The 23911-nt window shown below is 43.5% G+C and overlaps 1 protein-coding gene across 5 annotated transcripts in view; it reads right to left on the bottom strand.

Moving 5' to 3' along the window:
* TMC5 (transmembrane channel like 5) overlaps window positions 1-23597 on the bottom strand; it is a 98548-nt gene extending 74951 nt beyond the window's left edge. Inside the window, exons 1-3 of one of the 5 annotated variants that reach the window (XM_049904201.1) lie at window positions 23550-23564; window positions 22939-23000; window positions 22114-22344 (exon numbers count right to left, since the gene is read on the bottom strand). The gene's annotated coding sequence lies outside the window, so the exon portion shown is untranslated. Of the gene's footprint in view, window positions 1-10200; window positions 10621-22113; window positions 22368-22938; window positions 23001-23431; window positions 23497-23549 lie in introns of those variants that run through there. The other 4 variants (XM_049904204.1, XM_049904205.1, XM_049904202.1 and 1 more) reach the window with 4 other exon arrangements.
* Window positions 23598-23911: the final 314 nt, after the last annotated feature.

The raw sequence follows: 23911 nt of genomic DNA, 5'->3' as shown, positions 1-23911 counted from the left end.
CACCAAGAAAATGGCATAGCATATGGCATTTACCACCGAAGTAGCCAATGTTTCTTAGCTTTTATAACACGGAATTAAGATGAGTTCTAGTTTTTGTAAGATCAGATTTGGGAGCATCGGGGTGATAGAGCTGGCAAATGTTACCAGTTAATCTCCATGAGTGAAGTTCGAGAAAGAACTTGAATGGAAGATTCTTTGGTTGACATGAGTGTTTTGAAGCTTCTCAAATCCCACTGTACTCACCGAGCTAACTCCTCTTTTACTATAATTCTTTCTTGGTAGGAAGTAAGTCCATGGAGCAATCCCTTCCCAGGGGTCTCATCCTTATTACAATCCTAACCTCTCCCCAAGCCAATGACACTTAGTAATCAGACTTTCTTGTACATGAGACTGTCCCCAAAGTAGGTGTTACAAAGCCAGCTGATGCAACCAAATTCCACAACATCTGTTTGCGTTCAGGTGCCAACACTCTGAAGTACAGGGTGTGCATAGTTGTTATAGATGCTGTTTTAGAAAAAGATTAGTGGAAACTGTGGGTCTAGAGCAGTAGTTCTCAACCAGAGGTGATTTTGCCTCTGAAAGCACATTTGACAATGTCTGGAGATATTTTGGTCATCACAACTAGGGTGGTGGTAGAAGTGCTATTGGCATGTAGTAGGTAGAGGCTGGGGATGTGGCTAAACATCCTATGATCCACTAACAAAGAACTGTTGTTGTTAGCTGCATTGAGTCGGCCCCTGACTCGTGGCAACACCATCCACAATGGGACTGGGCCATTGTGATCCATAGGATTTTCATTGGCTGATTTTTTTCAGAAGTAGATCACCAGGCCTTTCTTCCTAGTCTATCTTAGTCCAGAACCTTCACTGAAACCTGTTGAACATCATAGCAACTCTCAAGCCTCCACTGACAGATGGAGAGTGGCAGTGCTTGAGGCGCATTGGCCAGGAATCAAACCTGGGTTTCCCTCATGGAAGGTGAGAATTCTACTACTGAATCACCACTGCCCTCTAACGAAACATCAGTAGTGCCAAGGCTGAGAGCCCTGATTTTGAGGAGACCACCTACGACAGTGCTGTCTAACAGAGCTTTCTGAGATGATGGAAATGTCTGTCCAATATGGCAGCCACCAGCCACACGTGGCTACTGAGTACTTAAAATGTGGCTAGTGCAACTGAGGAACTGAGTTTTTAATTTTATTTAATTTTAAATAGCCACAAATGGCTAGGGGCTGTTGTATTGGTCAGTGCAGGTTAGGGAAGGCACACAATGAAAAGAAGGAGGGTGTAGGCTAGAGCCTGAAGGGGCTCCAGCATTGAAAGCACTGCTGCTCAGTGTGCCCCTGAGAGTCATCTGGCAATTTGCTGGAGTTGTGGACTGTGGATTGTCAGGTGACCAACTTGTTCCAGTTTGCCCAGGCCTTTCCCGGTTTTATTTTTTTTCTTACTTTCCCGGTTTTAGCACTTGTTACAGGTTGATATGTGCCATTCCCCCCCCACCCCCCCAAAAAGTTCAAGTCCTAACTCTCAGTACCTGTGAATGTGATCTTACTTGGAAACAGTGTCTTTGCAGATGTATCACGTTAAGTGAAATCATATTGGAGAAGGATGGGCCCTAATCCAATATGACTGGTGTCTTTCTAAGAAGAGAAGAGACACAGAGAGACACAGAGTGAAGACGGCCACGTGAAGACAGAGGCAGAGACTGGAGTGATGCTGCCACAAGCTAAGGAATGCCTGAGGCTACTGGAAGCTGAAAGAGACTAGGAAGGACTTTCCTCTAAAGGCTTCAGAGAGCAGATGGCCTTGCTGACACCCTGAATTTGGACTTTTGGCCTCCAGAACCATGAGAGAACACATTTTGCTGTTTTAAGCCCCCAGTTGGTGGTGCTTTGTCATGGCAGTCCTAGGAAACCACACTGAGAGTCCCCTGACCAGGGAACCTCTGGGGTCCAAGGCAAACAGGATGGTTGGTGACCCTAGCTCAAGTCCCACTCCCTGAGGTTTCGATTAAGGGGTGTCTTGGTTGCCTAGCATGCTGTAGCAGAAACACCACAAGTGGGTGGCTTTAACAAACTGAAATTTATTTTCTCACCGTGTAGGAGGCTGTGATACGCAGATGACACAACCTTGCTTGCTGAAAGTGAAGAAGACTTAGAGCATTTACTGATGAAAATCAAAGACTACAGCCATCAGTATGGATTACAACTCATCATAAAGAAGACAAAAATCCTCACAACAGGACCAATAAGCAACATCATAATAAACCGAGAAAAGATAGAAGTCAGCAAGGATTTCATTTTACTTGGGTCCACAGTCAACACTCATGAAAGCAGCAGTCAAGAAATCACAGGACATATTGCATTGGGCACATCTGCTGCAAAAGACCTCTTTAAACTGTTAAAAAGCAAAGATGTCACTTTGAGGACTAAGGTGTGTCTGACCCAAGCCATGGTGTTTTTAATCGCCTCATATGCATGCGAAACCTGGACAATGAATAAGGAAGACCGAAGAGGAATCAATACCTTTGAATTATGGTATTGGTGAAGAATATTGAACATACCACGCATTGCCAGAGAATGAGCAAATTTGTCTTGGAAAAAGTACAGCCAAAATGCTCCTTAGAGGCGAGGATGGTGAGACTTTGTCTCACATACTTTGGACATACTATCAGGAGGGACTAGTTCCTGGAGAAGGACATCATGCTTGGTAAAGTAGAGGGTCAGTGAAAGAGAAGAAGACCCTTAATGAGATAAAGTGACACAGTGGCTACAACAATGGGCTCACACATAGCACCAATTGTGAGGATGGCGTGGGACCAGGCAGTGTTGTACATAGGGTCACTATGAGTCGGAACCTACTTGATGGCGTTTAACAACAGGAGGCTAGAAGTCCAAATTCAGGGCACTGGCTCTAGGGGAAAGCTTTCCCTCTCTGTCGACTCTGGGGGAAGGTCTTTGTCTCTCAGCTTCTGTTTCCTGGTTCCTCGGAGATCTCCAAGTGTCTTGGCATCTATCTTCCCCCATCTTTGTTTGCTTAATCTGCTTCTTTCATATTCTGTAAGATATTGGATCAAGATACACCCTACACTAATCCTGCCTCATTAATATAAAAAAGACAACCCATTCCCAAATGGGATTTTAACCCCAGGCATAGATGTTAGGATTTATAACACATATTTTGGAAGGGGCACAATTCAATCCATAACAAGCAGGTCTGGGATGGGACTTGGGAGTTTCTATCAAGTTTCGCAGGTGATTCAGTAATGGCAGCAGCAAAGGGGCAGGTGGGAATGCGGAAGGAAAACAGTGGATCTGTGGGTTCCTTGTGCCTTGGCAGCTCAGCCTCTTCTTGCCTGGCTGGACTACCCTAGCCAATCCCAGAAGAACAAGGAGCCGGAGACATCATGTGGTGCAAATCATGGCTATTGCATCCGCTGAGACCAGCTAGAGGAGCAGACTTCTCTCCTGCCCAACAAGGAAAGAGCCAGTTTGCCAGGGAGCTGCAGGCTCACTCAGCTCAGTGCCAGGAGGGTGCCAAGCGCAGAGCAGGCAGGTAGGGAGAGCCAGAGTACACTGTGAAGCAATCATTAAAGTATTTAATGAATGGGCACCCTAGAGAACAAGCAGACTGTTTCCGTCCTGGAACCTCTAGGGTGCCCTAAAGGAAACAGTCGGTACCCCAGATTAAACCCAGATTAAATGACACTTCCCACCCATTAGTCCTGCCATGTAGGGACAGGCTCTGTTGGGGAAGCAAATCTACCCCCCAGCAGAAGCAATGGATGCCAGCCATATTCATTAACCCAGCCCTCCATTCAGAAATAAAACAGTTGAACAAAGATCAATGAGCACTTGAGGAAAAGCAAAGGCACAAAAAAGGAAAGCCAAAGGCAAAACAAAAGGAAAACCAAAGGCACCAGACCAAGAAAATAAAAATAAAACAAATGACTCTGATAGAAACAAATAATTTGGTGAAAAGAACTTATGAACTTTGAATTTACTATCTTCAGAGAGTTGTAAGAGGGTATTGCATCCCTGGGAAAAAGTGAACTTGCAACAGTCTGGGGACAAGAAGCATCAAATTTAAAAATGTAACTGCAGAAATGTTTAAAATCTAATACAAGGGCCAGAAGATAAAATCGAAACAGTCTCCCAGAATGTAGAGTAAAAAGTTAAAGAAATGAAAAATGTGTGAGAAAAGAGACATAGAACACTGGTCCAGGAAGTCCAGTATCTATAAAACAGAAGCTCTAAAACAAAGAAAAGTTCCAAATCAAAGGTAATAATAAAAAATACCCAGAGCTGGAAAATGACATGTGTCTTCAGATTGAACAGGTCGCCAGATGTAGACAAAAATGAATGAGCAACACGGATGGATGGATGGATGGATGGGTGGATGGGTGGATGGGTGGATGGGTGGATGGGTGGATGGGTGGATGGGTGGATGGGTGGATGGGTGGGTGGGTGGATAGATCCTCACAAGATTTTAGAGCACCACAGCTAAAGAAAAAATCTTGGAAGTGTTAAGAAATAAAATCATTTTCTCGACAAACCCAGGCCAATGTCAGACTTTGCTTGAGCACCAAGATTTGCTATTAGCAATGTGGCCTGACCATCAAAGTTATGAGGAAAATTTACTTTTAACATAAAATTCTATGCCCAGCCAAACTATGAAATCAAACTTGAGGACAAAATAGAGATGCATGCAGACACACAAAGTATAAGAAAGTTTACATTAAAAGTTGCTTGAGGATAAGCTAAAGCAAGATAAAGAAAATACAAGTACTGTGCTCCTTATAAAAATCACCTATATAAGGCCAGTCAACAATTTAAAACAAAGATGAGAATGTAAGGGGAACAGGGAAACTTGATTAATGGAAACAGAACAACCAGAATGGAACTAATGAGAAGGTTCATGCATTATGAAGAATGTAACCAATGTCACTGAACAACTTGTGTAGAAATTGTTGAATGGGAACCTAAGCTGCTGTGTAAACCTTCACCGAAAGCACAATAAAATAGTATTAAAACAAACAAAAAAAGAAGGTATTGGAAAGAAGGGCTGACTTTCATAAGACAAGGAGAAGAAATCTCAGGATAACAGCTATGCAACAGCCTGGAGACCAGTTGGTCCAAATCACGCCACCCAACAAAGGGGATGTGTAAGGACCTGGGTGGCCTGAGAGACGTGGTGAACACTGTGCATGTTTTCTCTGTCAACAAAAAACGAAAGGCAAATAGAAAACTCCCAAACAAGCAGTCCCTCAAAAGCTGTATAAGTAAGTCATCATCCAGATCTGAACGAACTAAATTCTGACCCAACCATGAGCAATTCACGGAACTGAGGAAAGGAAAATTCACCTGACCTTAGAATCAATTTCCTTCGGTGACTCCGATTTAGTGGCACAGGATTACTTGTCCTTTTCTACAGGCCCAGCTCCCCTGATATACACATCACCATAAACCTGTCCAGCTCCCCTGATATACACATCACCATAAACCTGTCCAGCTCCCCTGATATACACATCACCATAAACCTGTAGCCATGTATATTAGATTTCAGTTTTCATAATCTACCGACAGATAAAGCACATGGGGTGACCAAGAGTCGGAATTGACCTGACCGCAACTAACAACAGATAAAGCAAGGAACATATGGCAATTAACAACAATAGGAGATAAGCAAGGAACAAATAATTGTAGTTTATAGAATAGAATATATGTTATAAACCACAATATTTTAAAATATGGTATAGTTTCGAGAAGCAGGAAAACAGAGGAAGTGAAGAAATTTACTAGAGAAAAGCGTGGAGATGCTAGTTCTCCGGTTCACTTGTTTTCTTTAGTGGGATATCAGGAAATACTGTTTAAAGTTCATGGAACAGAATCATATCATTTATAGCTCTCAACGAGGGCTAATTTTCTCCCAGAGGACATTGGCCAATGTCTGGAAACATTGTCAGTTCTTACCACTTGGGGAAGGGTTGTACTAATGGCATCTAGTGGGTGGAAGGCAGGGATGCTGCGGAATATCCTGTAATGTACAACCCCCCACCACAGGCCCCAACATGTCACAGCACAGAGGTTGAGAAACCTTGGTTTACAGCTACAAAAGAAACAAATAGAAAAAGTATAAATAATAAAACAAAGCTAGGAGAGAGAGAAGGGAGAGGAGAGAAAGGAGAGAAGACGAAGTAGAAGTTAGCTATATTTCTGTGCTCCCAATACAGTCAACACACGCTGTCTACATATGACCAAGCAAGACACTGTTTAGATTTTTGATGGTAATCAGTCAAAGATCTAAAAACAGAAATAGTTAAAAGTGGTTGTCTTAGTTATCCAGTGCTGCTATAAAAGAAATACCACGAGTGGATGGCTTCAACAAAGAGAAATATATTCTCTCACAGTTTAGGAGGCTAGAAGTCTGAGTTCAGGGTGTCATCTCCAGGGGAAGCCTTTCTCTGTCAGCTCTGGGGGAAGGCCCTTGTCGTCAGTCTTCTCCTGGTGAGGAGCTTCTCTGTGCAGAAACCCTAGGTCCAAAGGACACGCTATTCTCCTGGCTCTTGTTTGTTGGTGGTATAAGGTCCCCATATCTTTCTGCTTGCTTCTCTCTTTTATATCTCAAAAGATACTGGCTTAAGATACAATCTAATCTTGTAGATTGAGTCCTGCCTCATTAACATAACTGCCACTAATCCCATCTCATTAACATCATAGAGATAGGATTTACAACATATAAAAAAAACAAAACAAAACCCAGTGCCATCAAGTCGATTCCGACTCATAGCAACCCTATAGGAAAATCATATCAGGTGAGGAAATGGTGGAAAATCACACAATACTGGAAATCCTGGCATAGCCAAATTGATACACATATTCTGGGGGGACACAATTCAATCCATGACAGTGGTTACCTCTTCAGTATGAGATTTGCTGTAGGAGAAAGGAGAGGGGAAAACTTAGCATTGTTGTCTATTGTTTTGCATTATTTGAAATTTTTTAGCATGTACATCTCTTATTTTTATGACTTATTGAAAATAAAAAATGTGATTTCTAAAAATACAAATAAAAAATACATACAAATTAAGTAAGGACTTGGAAACCCTGGTGGCGTAGTGATTAAGAGCTATGGCTGCTAACCAAAAGGTTGGCAGTTCGAATCTACCAGGTGTTCCTTGAAAATTCTATGGGGCAGTTCTACTCTGTCCTACAGGGTTGTGATGAGTCAGAATCGACTCCATGGCAGTGGGTTTGGGTTTGTTTTTTGTTAAATACAAAAGAAATGGCATGTGGGAGCTTCTAGGCAATCACAGCCTGTGAGTACTGAGAGACACCTGGACACTGGTTTTCAAGCAGCACTTTTTTCTTCTTTTTTTTAAATTATACTTTAGATGAAGATTTACAGAACAAACTAGCTTCTCATTAAACAATTAGTACACATCTTGTTTTGTGTTATTGGTTACCAACCCCACAACATGTCAACACTCTTGCCTTCTTGGCCTTGGGTTCCCTATTACCAGCTTTCCTGTCTCCTCCTGCCTTCTAGCCCTTGCCCCTGGGCTGGTGTGCCCCTTTAGTCTTGTTTTGTTTTATGGGCCTGTCTAATTTGGCTGAAGGGTGAACCTCAGGAGTGACTTCACTGCTGAGCTAAAAGGGTATCTGGGGGCTGTACTCTCAGGGGTTCTCCAGTCCCTGTCAGGCCAGTAAGTCTGGTCTTTTTTTTTTTGAGTTAGAATTTTGTTCTACGTATTTCTCCGGCTCTGTCCAGGACCCTCTATTGTGATCCCTGTCAGAGCAGTTGGTAGTGGTAGCCAGGCACCATCTAGCTGTGCCGGACTCAGTCTGGTGGAGGCTTGGCACTTGTGGTCCTTTAATCCTTTGGACTAATCTTTCCCTAGTGCCATTGGTTTTCTTCATTCTCCCTTGCTGCAGACGGGGTGAGACCAGTGGAGTATCTTAGATAGCCGCTCACAAGCTTTTAAGACCCCGGACATTAAGCAACATATTGGTGTTTACTTACTTTGGAATACAGAAGCTTGTATCTCCCTCCATCCTGCCCAGGAAAGTGAGCCTTCTCTTTTCCAACTCCAGTTTTATCAACATTCACATCTTGACTTCCCCACGTTTTTGCCTGTGCTGGGGAAGTATAACGCTAAGCTCGAGAAATTTCTAGATTCAGTGCTGTCTGCAGTAGGGCCTGGAGTAAGGTGAGGAAATGAGGCACTGGGCTGGGGCGCAAATTAAGGAGGTGCCAAAAACCCAGTACGCAAGATAAATAATATTCTAACGCAATATTTGTAAAAAGAAAATAATGCAAAAAAAAAATCCATGATGAATAAAATAATCAAAATTTAAAATAAAGACAGGATCAGGATCACTGATTTGTCCTTTTGCCTCAGGCTGGGCCCTGACTTGTGGGCAGGATCCTAGAATTCAGATGTTCCATGAGTTACACATGGCCAGGTACCATTGTCACCCCTCAGGAATGATAGCTCTTGGGGCAAATGAAACCCTCTTCCTGGAGCCAAGCACCCACCTCCTCTCAAGTTCCCTCCTTAGCCACGCGGAGAATTCCATCTCTCCTTTGGAAAGCCTGTTTTGTGTTTAATGGAAGCGTTAATACATCAAAGATCGGGAACAGTAACTATGGGCCCCAAATTCTTCTTGTGAATTATAGAAGTAGGACTTCCTTCTTTTCTTTTTTAATGAAACTCACTCAGTTTCAAATGAGATAGGAAGTGGAACTTGTTTGTGTGGCATTCCTAAAACTACAGAAATCTTACCCAGTCCCAGATTGTCTACTCCCTTATTTCCTTCACTGTGAATAAGGAGACTCCTCCCCAGAGATGACCCTACTTGGAGGACTAGCATTCAATCAGCTGGACTTTATCTCTGTGAACATTGACTCTTAGGTGGCTGGAAATAACCTGAGCAATAAAATAGTCCAAACATCCACTGCCTGAAGTCGGGAAACCTTAGCAAGCATTATTTATCGAGTGAATCATTGAACTTTCAGGATGATGCTTATACCATTAGTTTCTACCTTCTGAGGCAAAATAAGACTATAAGTCCCACTTTCTCTACACCCATCTCCACTGCTCCCCTTTCCCCTTTGCAGTGCAGAAGGCATCTGGTCACACAACAACCATAACAATAAGGATAAAGACAGCTACATTTAATGAGTGCACACTCTAAGCCAAGGAGCCCTGCTGGTAGTTAGTTAGCTTGGCTGTTAAACAAAAGGTCAGAAATTAGAACCCACCAGTGGCTCCTCAGGAGAAGGATGTGGCAGTCTGCTTCCATGAAGATTACAGCCTTGGAAACTGTATGGGGCAGTTCTACTCTGTCCTACAGGGTCACCTTGAGTTGGAATCTACACAAAGGAAATGGGTTTTGATTTCACTTTATGGCAGGCACCCTGGTATGCCATTCAAAGACGTTAGCAACTGAATCCTTAAACAGCCTTGAGAAACCAAGATCGTTGCCCAGTCAAGTAGATTCCCAACTCATAGCTACCCCACAGGACAGACAGAGCTGCCCCATAGGGTTTCCAAAGAGCGGCTGGTGGATTCGAGCTGCCAGCCTTTTGGTTAGCAGCCAAGTTCTTAACCACTACACCACCAGGACTCCTCAAACAGCCTTATGGGAGGTATTATTATCCCCATATTATGATGATTACATTAAGTCCCCAGAGAGGTTAAGTTGCCCAAGATCACACAGCTAAACAGAGGCAGAATAGGATGCAAACCCATGCCTCTCTGACTGCAGGCCCTGAACTTGGATCATCCTCCTCATCACCGCCATTGTTATTAGGAGGAGGGTGGGGTAACATTTATTAAGTGCTTACAGCACAGCACACTTTCTTATTAGCCCTCACATCCACCCCTGGAGGTAGGACACTCAGCAGACTACCTATTCTACAGATGAGAAAACTGAGGCCAGAAAGGTATAAGTAATAACTCACCCAGTCTCACAGCTAGAACCCAAGGAAGCTCAGACTCCAACTCAGGCAGACAGCTCTAGAGCTTGCTCTTATAAAAATGCAGTCCCTTGCCTCCCTCTTCCTCTTAGTCATTCATTCATCCATTCAGCCAACAAATATTTATTGGGTATCTGTTCTGTAAGGAACAGAACAGCCCGGCTTCTGCCCTCCTCCCATGGCATATTTCCAAGCATTCCCCATTATTTCTGCGACCCACCTCTCTATCCAGGTGTACTCTCCTGCCTGCCTTCAGAGCAATATCTAGAAGGGTTTCTTCTCCACTCTGCCATCCAAAGCTACGGAGACGGCAGATCCTTTTTTTTTCACAAGCCCATCTTTTTTTGTCTCTGTGCCATGTCTCCTGCTTGCTTTCTTGGTCACGCTGCTGCACCAGGCCACCCAGCTCCCAGGGAGGGGATGTTTACTAAGCAGGTGGCAGTTTTATGCCACCCTGGTTACTATCTCTCCCCTCTCCGGCCAGTGAATAACCACGTCTTACCAGGTTATAATGCAGATCTGTCTTCAACTCGCAATATCACAGCCACAGCTATGGCCTTTGCCCACTGAGCTTATAAAGATCCAGCTCTAATGCCAGGCCCAAATCGTTTCTTCCTTTCATCCTGAACACCAACTCCTCCTTGTGATCAATGTTCTTTTGGCATTGGCGCAATAGAAAGTTCATGCGCAATAGAAGGCCAAAGTCCCTCCTAGAGGATATATTATTTCTTGGACACCATAAGAAAGTAGATTTTGTTTTTTCACCCAGGGAGGGAGGCAGAGTGGGAAGAGTGAACCACTTGAATTTGTTTATTCTACAAAACATTATTCTGGAACCTGATGCCTCCCTAGATACCAGAGGGTACTGACTGCTTTATTCTACAGGTAGATCCCTGGGCCAACATTCCGAAGGCATGGGTTTAACTATGTCATTAAGATGGCAGATGGTGTGTCCAACCTTCCAGCGATAAAGGACAAACACATGGAGCCAGCCTACTTTTCAGAGGCAGGCGCACTTGATTTCAAATCCTAACTCTAGCACTCTAAGGCTCTATAAGCCTCAATCTTCCTTCCTCATCTGCAAAATGAGAACTATATCCCGTCTCAGAATACTGTTGTCGTTAAGTACCCTCAAGTCAGTTCTGACTCATAGCGACATCCCATAGGGTTTCCAAGGATCAGCTGGTAGATTTGAACTGCCGACCTCTTGGTTAGCAGCCAAGCTCTTAACCACTACAGCACCAGGGTAAGGATTAAATCAGTTAACATCTGAGAAAAGTTGGACTATTTTACTGCTCAGATTATTTTCAGCCACCCAAGATTCAGCGTTCCAGAGATAAACCTCACCTGATGAAATGCTAATCTCTGAGAAGGAAATTTCTTATTCATAGGCAAAGAATTAAGGAAGTAGACAACCTGGGGCTGGGTTAGGATTTCTGTACTTTTAAGATTGCCAGAAAAATAAGTTCATTTCCTGAGACATTTGAATCTTGATGGGTATCATTAAAAAGAACAGAAGAAAGCCCTACTTTATAATTCACAAGAAGAATTTGGGGCCCATGGTTACTGTTCCCAATCTTTGATGTATTCATGCTTCCATTAAATGCAAATCAGAGACCTCCCAAAGGAGAGACAGAATTCTCTGTGTGGCTAAGCAGAGGTCTTGACTTGAGAGGAGGTGGGTGCTTGGCTCCAGGAAGAGGGTTTCATTTGTCCCAAGAGCTGTCATTCCTGAGGTGAGACGATGGTACCTGGCCATGAGTAACTCATGGAACATCGGGATCCCAGGGTCCTGCCCACAAGTCAGGGCCCAGCCTGAGGCAAAAGGACAAGTCAGTGACTGTGATGCTATTTTTATTTAAAATTCTGATGTCATGGATTGTTTGTATTATTTGTTATTTTTTTTAATGTTGTATTAGAATATTACTTATCTTGATTAGTGGGTTTTTGGCAAGCCCAGTACCTCATTTCCTCACCCTACTCCCGGCCGTGCTGCAGACAGCACTGCATCTAGAAATTTCTCAAGCTTAGCATCATATTTCCCCAGCACAGGCAAAAGAGTGGGGAATTCGAGATGTGAGTGTTGATAAAACTGGAGCTGGAAAAGAGAGAACTCACTTTCCTGGGTGGGAGGGAGGGAGATGTATGCTCTTATATTCCAAGGTAAGCAAACATTCTGCTTGAAAACCACTGTGTCTCCCTGTACTTACGGGCTGTGATTGCGTAGAAACTTCTACCTGCCATTTCTTTTGTATTTTTAAGTCCTTACTTAATTTATTTGTATTTTTAGAAACCTCTTTTTTTATTTTCAAGAAGTCATGTAATTAAGAGATACACATGCCCAAAAAATTCAAGTGATGCAAAATTAGTCAACAATAAAAATTAAACCTAACAAAAAGACAAAAAAATTCAATAAAAAAAATGGGCAAAGGACTTGAACAGACAGTTCACCAAAGAGGATATCCAAATGGCCAACAAGCACATGAAAGGATGCCAGTCAAAACCACAATGAGATATCACCTCACCCCCATTAGAATGGCACTCGATTTAAAAAAAAAAAAAAAAACAGAAGACATCAAGTGTTGATGAGACTGTAGAGAAACTGGGATTCTCATCTACTGTTGGTGGGAATGTAAAATGGTGCAGCCACTGTGGAAAACAGTTTGGCTGTTCCTCAAAAAGTTGAACACAGAATGACTGTATGACTTAGCAATCACAATCCTAGGTATGTACTAAGAAGATGTGAAGGCAGGAACGCAAACATGAACCTGTACACCAGTGTTCACTGCAGCACTATTCACAATAGCCAAAATGTGGAAACAACCCAAATGTCCATCAACAGATGAATGAATAAGCAAAATGTGGTATACACATACAATGGAATATTACGCAGCCTTGAAGAGAAATCAAGTCCTGATATATGCCACAACATGGATGATCCTTGAGAACATTATGCTGAGTGAATAAGTCAGTCACAAAAGGACAAATACTTTATGATCTCACTTACATGAAATAAGCCAATACATAGAATCCAAAAATTATTAATGGTTACCAGGCACCTGATCCAAGCCATGGTGTTTTCAAGTGCCTCATATGCATGTAAATGCTGGCCAATGAATAAGGAAGACAAAAGAAGAATTGACACCTTTGAATTGAGGTGTTGGCGAAGAATGTTGAATATACCATGATTGCTAAAAGAACAAACAAATCTGTCTTGGAAGAAATACAACCAAAATGCACCTTAGAAGCAAAGATGGTGAGATTACATTGAACATACTTTGGACATGTTATCAGGAGGGATCAGTTCCTGGAGAAGGACATCATGCTTGGTAAAGTAGAGGGTCAGTGAATAAGATGAAGTCCCTCAATAAGATGGACTGACATAGGGCTCCAACAGTGGGCTCAAGCATAACAATTGTGAGGATGGCGCAAGACTGGGCAGTGTTTCGTTCTGTTGTACATAGGGTAGCTATGAGTCGGAACTGACTAGACACCACCTAACAACGACAACGACAAGGGTGGGAGGAAGGGGGAGTTTTTGTTTAGGGGGCAGTGAGTTTATGTTAATGACGATGAAAGGTTTTGGATGAAGACAGTGATAATGGTGGCACAACAGGAAAAGTGTAATTAATGTCATTGAGTTGTAAATGTGGAAGTTGTGTTTTTGGAAGTTTTGGTGTGTCAGCTTTCACCAGATTTTAAAAAAAAAGGGGGGGAGAGAAAAAAACAAAAGTTAACCATTTCTAGTTCAGGGGACATCTGGGTAAATTGGCATAACAAAATGTATTAAGAAAATGTTCTGCATCCCACTTTGGTGTCGTGGTGTCTGGGGTCTTAAATGCTAGCAAGCAGCCATCTAAGATGCATCAATTGGTCTCAAACCACCTGGAGCAAAGGACGATGAAGAACACCAAAGACATAAGGTAAAGATGAGCCCAAGAGACAGAAAGGGCCACATAAACCAGAGACTACATCAGCCTGAGACTGGAAGAACTAGATGGTGCCCAGCTATCACTGATCACTGCACTGAAAGGTAACTCAACAGAAAATCCCTGATGGAGCAGGAGAACAGTGGGATGAAGATCTCAAATTCTCGTAAAAGGACCAGACTTAATGGTCTGACTGAGGCTAGAAGGACCCTGGGGGTCATGGTCCCTGAACCCTTAGTTAGCCCAAGACTGGAACCATTCCCAAAGCCAACTCTTCAGACAAGGATTGGACTGGACTATAAGACAGAAAATGATACTGGTGAGGAGTGAGCTTCTTGGCTCAAGGAGACACATGAGACTATATGGGCAACTCCTGTCTGGAGGCAATAGGAGAAGGCAGAGGAAAACAGGAGCTGGTTGAATGGACACAGGGAATACAGGGTGGAGAGGAGGAGTGTGCTGTCTCATTGAGGGAGAGCAGCTGGGAGTACATAGCAAGGTATGTATAACTTTTTGTATGAAAGACTGACTTGATTTGTAAACTTTCACTTAAAGCGCAATTAAAAAAAAAAAGTTAAGCATTTCCCTCTCCTTTCTCCTACACCAAATTTCCCACTGAAGAGGAAACTACCTTTAACTATTTGTTTTTAATTCTTTGACTGGTTACTGGTTAATTCTTTAAATGGTGCATTGCTTGGTCGTATGTAGACGGTGTGTGTTGACCCTATTGGGAAAACACAGAAACAGCTCACTTCCACTTCTTCCCCTCTCCATTCTCTCCTCTTCCTTCTCCTGATTCTTTCCCTCTCTCCTAGCTTTGTTTTATTATTTATACTTTTTTCCATTTTTCCTTCTGCAGCTGTAAATCAAGGTTTTTCAACCTCTGCACTATTAACATGATAATTCTTTGTTGTGGGGGGCTGTCCCATGTATTTAGGATGTCCAGCAGCATCCTTGGCCTCTAGATGCAGTAGTACCCCAACCAGTTGTGAAAATCAAAAATATAGTTCCCAGTTGAGAACTATAAATATATACTTAAAGTGCCATGAACTTTTGCAATATCTCCTGACTCCCCACTGCATAAAGCAATGGAATTAGCACCTCTACACTTCCCTCAATGAGCTGGATTGACACATTGGCTGCAACAATGGACTTAAGCATAACAAAGATTGTGAGGATGGCAAAGGACCAGGCAGTGTTTCATTCTGCCATACATATAATTGCTATGAGTTGGAACTGACTTGACAGTACCTAACAATAACTCACTTTCCTGTAATAAAGTTCTTCTCTCTTTCCGTTTTACTACTTCTGGAAACTATGCTGTATTTTTACTTATTGTAGTTTACGACATGAATATTGTGTCCTGGAAACTATAATTATATGCTTTTTGTCTTATCTGTTGTTGTTGTACTTTGACTATAGGTAGGTTGTAAACTGACAATAATGGTTATGTCTGGGGTAAGGAACTGGGTATCCGGTGTACAGATGTAGGAAGAGAGATTTTTCATTATATACAGGAGAGAAAAGAGAGGCAACAAAGTAGAAGTGAGCTACATTCTTGTGCTTCCTTAATAGAGTCAACACACACTCTCTACATATGACCTAGCAAGGTACCATTTAGATTTTTTGTGGTAACTGGTCAAAGAACTAAAAACAAACAGTTAAAGGTGGTTGCCTCCTCAGTATGAGATTTGGTGTAGGAGAGAGGAGAGGGAAACGCTTAGGCATCTGTCTTACTTATTGTCTTTGGCTGGGTTCTCTACAGAAGCAAAACCAGTAAAACGTATAAATACGTATATACAGAGAGAGATTTATATCAATGAAATGGCTCAGGTAGTTGTAGAGGGTGCAATGTCCCAAGTCCATGGATCAGCATAGAGACTTCTGATTCACACAGCTACAGGGGCTGGCAAACCCAAGATCAGCAGGTGGAAGAGCAGGGCTCTTGCTCACAGACTGTTAAGATTGACTAATCCCAAGATTGGCAGGCAAGACCACAGGTAAGCTGTTAGTTCAAGTCCCAAGAACCGATCAGACAAACAGGAGCCAGCTGCAGGATCCAGAACAAGCAAAAGCCCCCAACCTTGCCAGAATGTCCACTTTATTTTGGATGCAGGCTACATACTCAAGGAAACTCCCTTTCAACTGATTGGCTGCTCACAGCAAATCCCATTATGGGGGTGATCACATATCAAATCTCAACAGGGAAGTGATCACATTACATGACTGCCAAAACACTGAGAATCATGGCCCAGCCAAGCTAACACACGATCTTAACTATCATAGTTACCTAGTGCTGTTACGTTAGGAATACCACAGGTGGATGCCTTCAACAAAGAGAAACTTACTCTTTCACAGTTTAGGAGACTAGAAGTCCAAATTCAGGGTGCTAGCTGTAGGAGAAGGCTTTCTCTCTCTGTCAGCTCTGGGGGAAGGTCCTTGTCATCAATCCAGCAGCTTCTCAGCGCAGAGACCTCAAGTCTAAGGGACTCTTGGCTCTTACTGCTTGGTGGTAATGAGGTCCCCCATCTCTTTACTCACCTCTCTCTTTTACATCTCAAAAGAGATTGACTCAAAATACAACCTACTCTTGTAGATTAAATCCTCCCTCATTAACATAACTGCCTCTAATCCTGCCTCGTTAACATCATAGAGGTAGGATTTACAACACACAGGAAAATCACATCAGATGACAAAATGGTGGACAATCACACAATGCTGGGAATCATGGCCTAGCCAAGCTGACACACATTTCTGGGGGACACAATTCAATCCCTAACAGGATCTTTTGGATTTTATACTTTGTGAAAGTGTAACTTATTCAAAACATAAATTGAAAGATGAAAAATAATCTCCTGTGAATTTCATGAAACTTGGATAGTGTAATTCCATTTTTATTAAAGACAAATATAATATATATTAGTATACCTAGGGGGAGGGAGAGAAACCTGTAGGAACACACATGAAACTATAAACAGTGATTACCCCCAGGGGATGAAATCACAGAGAATTTTTTTTTTCTTACCTCCTATGGAAATAGTTTTGTAAGGCATAAATTAAAAACAAAAAAAATAGTATACGTGTTATGTTTGTAATCAGATAATACAATTGTAAAAGTAAAAGAAAAAGAACAATTTCCAACGTCACTGGGCAACCAATTTCAGAAGAGAGGTATAGAAGGAAGAACCTTCTGGAAGCATCAGATGCTGAGAGCCCCAGACACAGGATGAAGGGTGGTGAAGAAATCTGGGCATAGAATGAGAGAGGCATGAATTAAGATAGTGGTGGTAGAGGAAATGGAAATGGAAAGATACCAAAGATAAAATGATAGCTCTGTATTCCTCATTTCCCTGAGCCTCAGTTTCCCCAGCTATAAAATAGGAATATTTATGATATAAATGGCTAACATTTATCATTATGTTATTCTTATCACTAGCTATGTGTTGATTTTATTTAATCCTCACAGCAGCTCTATGAAGTTTTGTACATGAGTCATTTAAAGTACAAAGTTAAATAATTTGGCCCAAGGTCACGCAGCTAGGAAGTGGCAGGATTTGGACCCAGGCAGTCTGGCTCTGGAGCCCAGTTTCTACAGATCAGTAGTCCTGGGGCTGAGCACAGTGCTTGGCATATAGTAAGCAGAACAAACATTGACAACTATGATTATAATAAAAGGCTAGGACACGTCCCTCAAGTGCCCATATCAAACAACACAGTGCCCTAAGCAAAGAGCACATACCTCTCCCACAACATGCCAGCTTTGCTGCCCCAGAAACTGCCCTGGCACATTTAAGGGCAGCACTTGTCCTGTTAGAACACAAAACTCTCCAATGATTTGCTGGCTGGGGATACCTGGAAGGAGAATCTGTAGATGAGAAGTCAAGGAAAGGGTGCTTTACTTAACCCACCTTGGAGAGTTTTACCTGCAGAGCAACAGCCCCTAAGGCTGGGAATGGAAAGGAACATCAAGGATCACATAATCTGAGAGCAACAATAAAACCCATTGCCATCGAGTTGATTCTGACTCAGGGACCCTATAGGACAGAGTAGAACTGCTCCGTAGGGTTTCCAAAGAGTGGCTGGTGGATTTTTTTTGGGGGGGGGGCGGTGGGGAGAGCTTTAAGTGAAAGTTTACAAATCAACTCAGACTCTCATACAAAAATTTATATACACCTTGCTATATACTCCTAACTGCTCTTCCCCTAATGAGACAGCACACTCCTTCCCTCCACTCTCTCTTTTTGTGTCCATTCGGCCAGCTTCTGACCCTCTCTACCCTTTCATCTCCCCTTCGATAGTCTCATGTGTCTACTTGATCCAAGAAGCTCACTCTTCACCAGTATCATTGTCTATCCCATAATCCAGTCCAATCCCTGTCTGAAGAGTTAGCTTTAGGAATGGTTCCTGTCTTGGGCTAACAGAAGGTCTGGGGACCATGAGCTCCAGGGCCATTCTAGTCTCAGTCAGACCATTAAGTCTGGTCTTTTTACAAGAATTTGCAGTCTGCATCCCATTGCTCTCCTGCTCCCTCAGGGGTTCTCTCTTGTGTTCCCTGTCAGGACAGTCATCGGTTGTAGCCGGGCACCATCTAGTTCTTCTGGTCTCAGGCTGGTGTAGTCTCTGGTTTATGTGGCCCCTTCTGTCTCTTGGGCTCATAATTACCCTGTGTCTTTGGTGTTCTTCATTCTCCTTTGCTCCAGGTGGGTTGAGACCAATTGATGCATCTTAGATGGCCACTTGCTATCATGGCTGGTGGATTTGAACTGCCTACTTTTGGTTAGCAGTCATGGCTCTCTGTAGCTCTTAACCACTGTGCCACAAGGGCTCCAAGAACAACAATAACTATCAATTATTATGTGTCAGACAAAAGCTAAATGCTTTCTAGACATGAGTTCAAATAAACCTTCTGGCAACCCTGGGAGGTCCTATTATTGTCCCCATTCTACAGATGAAGGAACTGAGGCTCAGAAAGCAACTGGCTAAAGTCCCTGAGCTGGGACATGTCCAGGCTGATATTCAAACCCAGGTCCAGAATAACCACTACATAGCTGTCCTTCCAGACCTGAAATCCTCCTCCCAGAAGCCTCCTCTGCTCCAATGGGGAGCAAATGGAAATAAAGAGGAGGTTGGACACTATTTGTATAATAACGAGAGTGGCTGGCCCTAGTGACAGCCTCCCAGTGCCTGGAATGGAGAGCAGGGACACTGGGTGACCTCTCCTTCCTTTGTACTGAGAGTTCGGGCTTCTCAGAAATGTTCCAGAAAGAAAACAGGGGCCTGGTTCTGTAGCCTACACAGAAGGCAGGGACGCTTCTTGGTCACCTCTGCCCCTGCCACCCCCACTGTTCCCTCTGCCTCCTTCAAATGGACACACCATCTCCTCCACTTTTGCAGTGAACATCATAGTATTTACTGTAGCTGATGTTTATTGAGTACCTGCTAAGTGCCAAGGTCTATTCTAAGACTTTACCTTTATTTCATCCCCACAAAAACCATATGAGTAAGATACAACTATTGGTTTCTACTCGTCCAGAGCAAAAGAGAAAGAAGGAAAACAAAGACTCAAAGAAGAAACTAGTTTACAGGAATAATAATCTACATGAACCATGGCCTCATCTACGTGAGACCAGAAGAACTAGATGGTGCCTGCCTACCATACCATTACCTACTATTTAGGAACGAAGGCCACAATAGATGGACCCTGGTAGAGTGGGAGAAAAACGTGGAACACAACATCAAAAAAAAAAAAATAGATCTACTGAACTGGTTGAGACTGGAGGACTTGCTGAAACTATTGAAACGAAACTAACCCCTGAGGTAAGCTTGTAGCTAAATAACAAATTGGCTCAAAAAATAATGAATATCACCCGTAAGTACTATGTTTCTTTTAAAAATCACCTATATGAAACCAAATGGTCAACAATTACCTTAAAACAAAGATGAGGATGTAAGGTTTGACTGAGACTAGAAGGGTCCCAGAGGTTATGGTCCCCAGACCTTCTGTTAGCCCAAGACAGGAGCCATTCCCAAAGAAAACTCTTCAGACAGGGATTGGACTGGACTATGGGATAGACAATGATACTGGTGAAGAGTGAGCTTCTTGGATCAAGTAGACACATGAGACTATGTTGGTATCTCCTGTCTGGAGGGGAGATGGGAGAGCAGAGGGGGTCAGAAGCTGGCCAAATGGACGTGAAAATAGAGTCGAGGGAGGGGGTGTGCTGTCTCATTGCAGGGAGGGCAATTGGGAGTGTATAGCAGCGTGTACATAAGTTTTTGTATGACAGACTGACTTGAATTGTAGGCTTTCACTTAAAGCACAATAAAAATTAAAAAAAAAAAAAGATGAGAATGTAAGGAGGCAGGGAAATTAGATTAATAGAAATGAAACAACCAGAACGGAAATGTTCGCACATTGTGAAGAATGTAACCAATGTCACTGAACAACTTGCTCAGAAATTGAAATTGTTGAATGGGAACTTAAACTGCTGTGTAAGTCTTCACCAGAAACACAATAAAGTGTTATTTAAAAAAAAAAAAAAAAAACACGTGATGTAGGTACCACTATTGCTCCCATTTTACAGATGAGGAAACTGAGGTATGGCAGAGTTAAGTAATTTACCACATTCACCCTGCTGGGAGGTGGTGGAATCTTGATTGGAAGTCAAGGCCATGCAGACTTTATGATAAAATAGACTTGGGTTCAAATGTTGACTTCTCCACTGACAACCTGTGAGACCTTGGGTAAAGTACTTAACTTTTCTAACCCTCAGTCCCCTCATCAGTAATAATGAAGTAGTAATCCTTACCTCGGAAACCCCGGGGGTGTAGTGGTTAAGTGCTACGGCTGCCAACCAAAAGGTCAGCAGTTCAAATCCACCAGGTGCTCCTTGGAAACTCCATGGGGCAGTTCTACTTTGTCCTATGGAGTTGCTATGAGTTGGAATTGAGACAACGGGTTTTGGGTTTTCAGTCCTTACCTCATGGGATTATTGCAAGGATAAAGAACAACATCAAATTCTTCATAGCACTCCTTCCAAAACTATTTCAGAATTGACTCAATGGCAAGCCCTTGTGTTACACAGTAGAACTTATCCATAGGATTTTCTTGGCTGTAATTCTTTTTTTAATTGTTTTTGTTGTTGTTGAAAATATATAAGCAAAACATACACCAATTCAACAGTTTCTACATATACAATTCAGTAACCTTGATTACATTCTTCGAGTTGTGCAACCAATCACACCCGCCTTTTCTGAGTTGTTTGTCCTCCATTAACATAAACTCACTGCCCCCTAAGGTTCCTTTCTAACCTTTCCAGCTGCTGTTGTCAATTTGATCCCATTTAGATAGTTGTTAAAAGAGGATAATGGTCATGGCAGACCTTTTTTACTAGTTAAGCTAAACTATTGTTAGTTTGTTATTTTTTGTCAAAAGAACAAATCTGTCTTGGAAGAAGTATAGCCAGAATGCACCTTAGAAGCAAGGATGGAGAGACTAATTCTCACATACTTTGGACATGTTATCAGGAGGGATCAGTCCCTGGAGAAGGACATCATGCTTGGCAAAGTAGAGGAACAGTGAAAAAGAGGAAGAGCCTCAACAAGATGGATTGACACAGTGACTGCAACAATGGGCTCAAGCATTGCAACAATTGTGAGGATGGCGGAGGACCAGGCAGTGTTTCATTCTGTTGTACATAGGGTTGCTATGAGTTGGGACTGACTCTACAGCACCTAACAATATAACGACAACATTGTTTGGTTGTAAGGCGACTTCAGGGGATATTTTTGGTTTAAAGTTTAAAGATTATCTCAGGACAGTATTTTCAGGGGTTCATCCAGCAGTCTTGGCTGTAATCTTTACAGAAGCAGATGGCCAGGTCTTTCTTTTGCAGCACTGCTGGGTGGGTTCAAACAACCAACCTTTAGGTTAGTAGTCAAGCACAAACCATTTACGCCACCCAGAAACCTTAAGCACTCCATATGTGCTCTTTATTTATTCAACAAGTATTTATTGAGCATCTACTATGTGGCAGGCGTGGGGGTAGCAAAGAAAGACAAAAACTCCTGCCTTTGTGGCATGCACACTCTGGTAGGGAGGCACTTAAGTGCAGTGTCTCAGTTAATTCTAACAACCCCATGGGGTATGCACTATTATTGTACCCATTTCATAGATGGGAAAAGAGGTCTCAGAAGCAGCTTACCTCCGTTCCTTCTAGGAAGTGGTGGGGCCTGGATTAGATGTTAATGTCCAGTCTCCGGAATGCTGTCTCCATTTATTTGCTGTGGGCAATTATCCTGTCTTAGCTCCAATCTCCTCATGGGTAAAGGGGACCAGGAAACTTTACTTCAGAAGGTTATTCCAGGGGAAATAATATTTAACATTTAGGAAGCGCTTTCTGGGTCTGCAGCACACTATGAGGCTCACAGAAACCCTATAAGGAAAGACCACAGCCTTCATTCAGTTCGAGTTACGCCTCAACGTAAAGAAAACAAAAACCCTCACAGCTGGACCAATAAACAACATCATGAAAAACAGAAAATATTGAAGTTATCAAGGATTTCATTTTACTTGTATCCACCATTCAATGCCCATGGAAGCAGCAGTCAGGAAATTAACGTATTGCTTTGGGCACATTTGCTACACAAGACCTCTTTAAAGTGTTAATAAGCAAAGATGTCACTTTAAGGACTAAGGTGCACCTGGCCCAAGCCATGGTATTTTCATTCGCATCATATGCATGGGAAAGCTGGACAATGAATAAGGAAGACGCAAGAAGAATTGACGCCTTTGAATCATGGTGTTGGCAAAGAATATTGAATATACCATGGACTGCCAGAAGAAGGAACACGTCTGTCTTGGAAGAAATACAACCAGAATGCTCCTTAGAAGCGAGGATGACAAAACTTTGTCCCACATACTTGGGACGTGTTATCAGGATCAGTCCCTGGAGAGGGTCAGCGAAAAAGAGGAAGACCCTCAATGAGATGGACTGACACAATGGCTGCAACGGTGGGCTGAAACATACCAACGATTGTGAGGATGGCGCAGGAACCGGGTCGCTATGAGTCAGAAGCCACTCCACGGCACCTAACAACGACAACGACAAAATGTACAAGAGATGGAAACTGTAGCCCTGAGAGGGTAAGTAACTTGCTCAGAGGCACAGGGCGTATAAGCAGTGTGACTCCAAAGGTCTGAGCCCTGAATCACGTCGCCGCGCAGGTAGAAAGTTCACCGGGTCGGGCACGGTTGAGCGAGGGCTGGAAAAATGGAAGCGATTATTCTTTCCTTCCCCCGGGGGCCCGGTGGGTTGCGCGGGGGAGGCGGACTGCGAGCGCTCCTCAGAAACGTTCTTAACGCTGGGGCTAGGGGATCCGCGCGCGGTGGTTCCGGACTGCAGCGGCCACCTCCACCCTCATTGTCCTCCCCCTTGTTGTCGTCACACCCCCTCCCGGGTTCGTTCTCAGCAACGCTGCCGCAACTGGCCATCCCGCGGCTATCCCGCGTCGGGGACGCACCTTGCCGGGCGTCTAGTTCTTCCATCCATCCCCCCTCGGATCCCCGGAAGACTGAGTCCCAGCGCTGGCCCCGGGCCCTGGAGGACCGGCCTCACCTCCCAGCCCGATCTCGCCTCACCTGCGCCTGGCGCGCTCTCCGCCTCCGGGTCTGCTCGCGGCCGGAGCATCCGCGGGCGGAGCATCCGCGGGCGGCGGACCTTGGCACCGGAGGCGGACTTCCTGCCTGGAGGGCCGATCACTTTCTTCTTGGAGTTGAGCCAAGTTCCTGCAAGAGCTGGGTTAGCGCACCTGTTGGCACCTGGGACCTCTATTCACTGCCCTGAGTCTGCAGTCATTCTTCCAAGCGCCCACCAGCTGCCAGGCTGGCCTGGGTGTTGCCAGCACCCAGAGGCCCAGAGGGCGCACGGGCTAGGGCTGCGCTCTCCAATACGGTAGCCACTAGTCACAGGTGGCTGTTGAACACTTGAAATGGGGCTTAAA

The sequence above is a fragment of the Elephas maximus genome, chromosome 12 (assembly GCF_024166365.1).
Source record: "Elephas maximus indicus isolate mEleMax1 chromosome 12, mEleMax1 primary haplotype, whole genome shotgun sequence".
NCBI lineage: Eukaryota > Metazoa > Chordata > Mammalia > Proboscidea > Elephantidae > Elephas > Elephas maximus.
The sequence above is the reverse complement of the archived record's forward strand: the minus strand, read 5'-3'. Positions and strand labels throughout refer to the sequence as shown.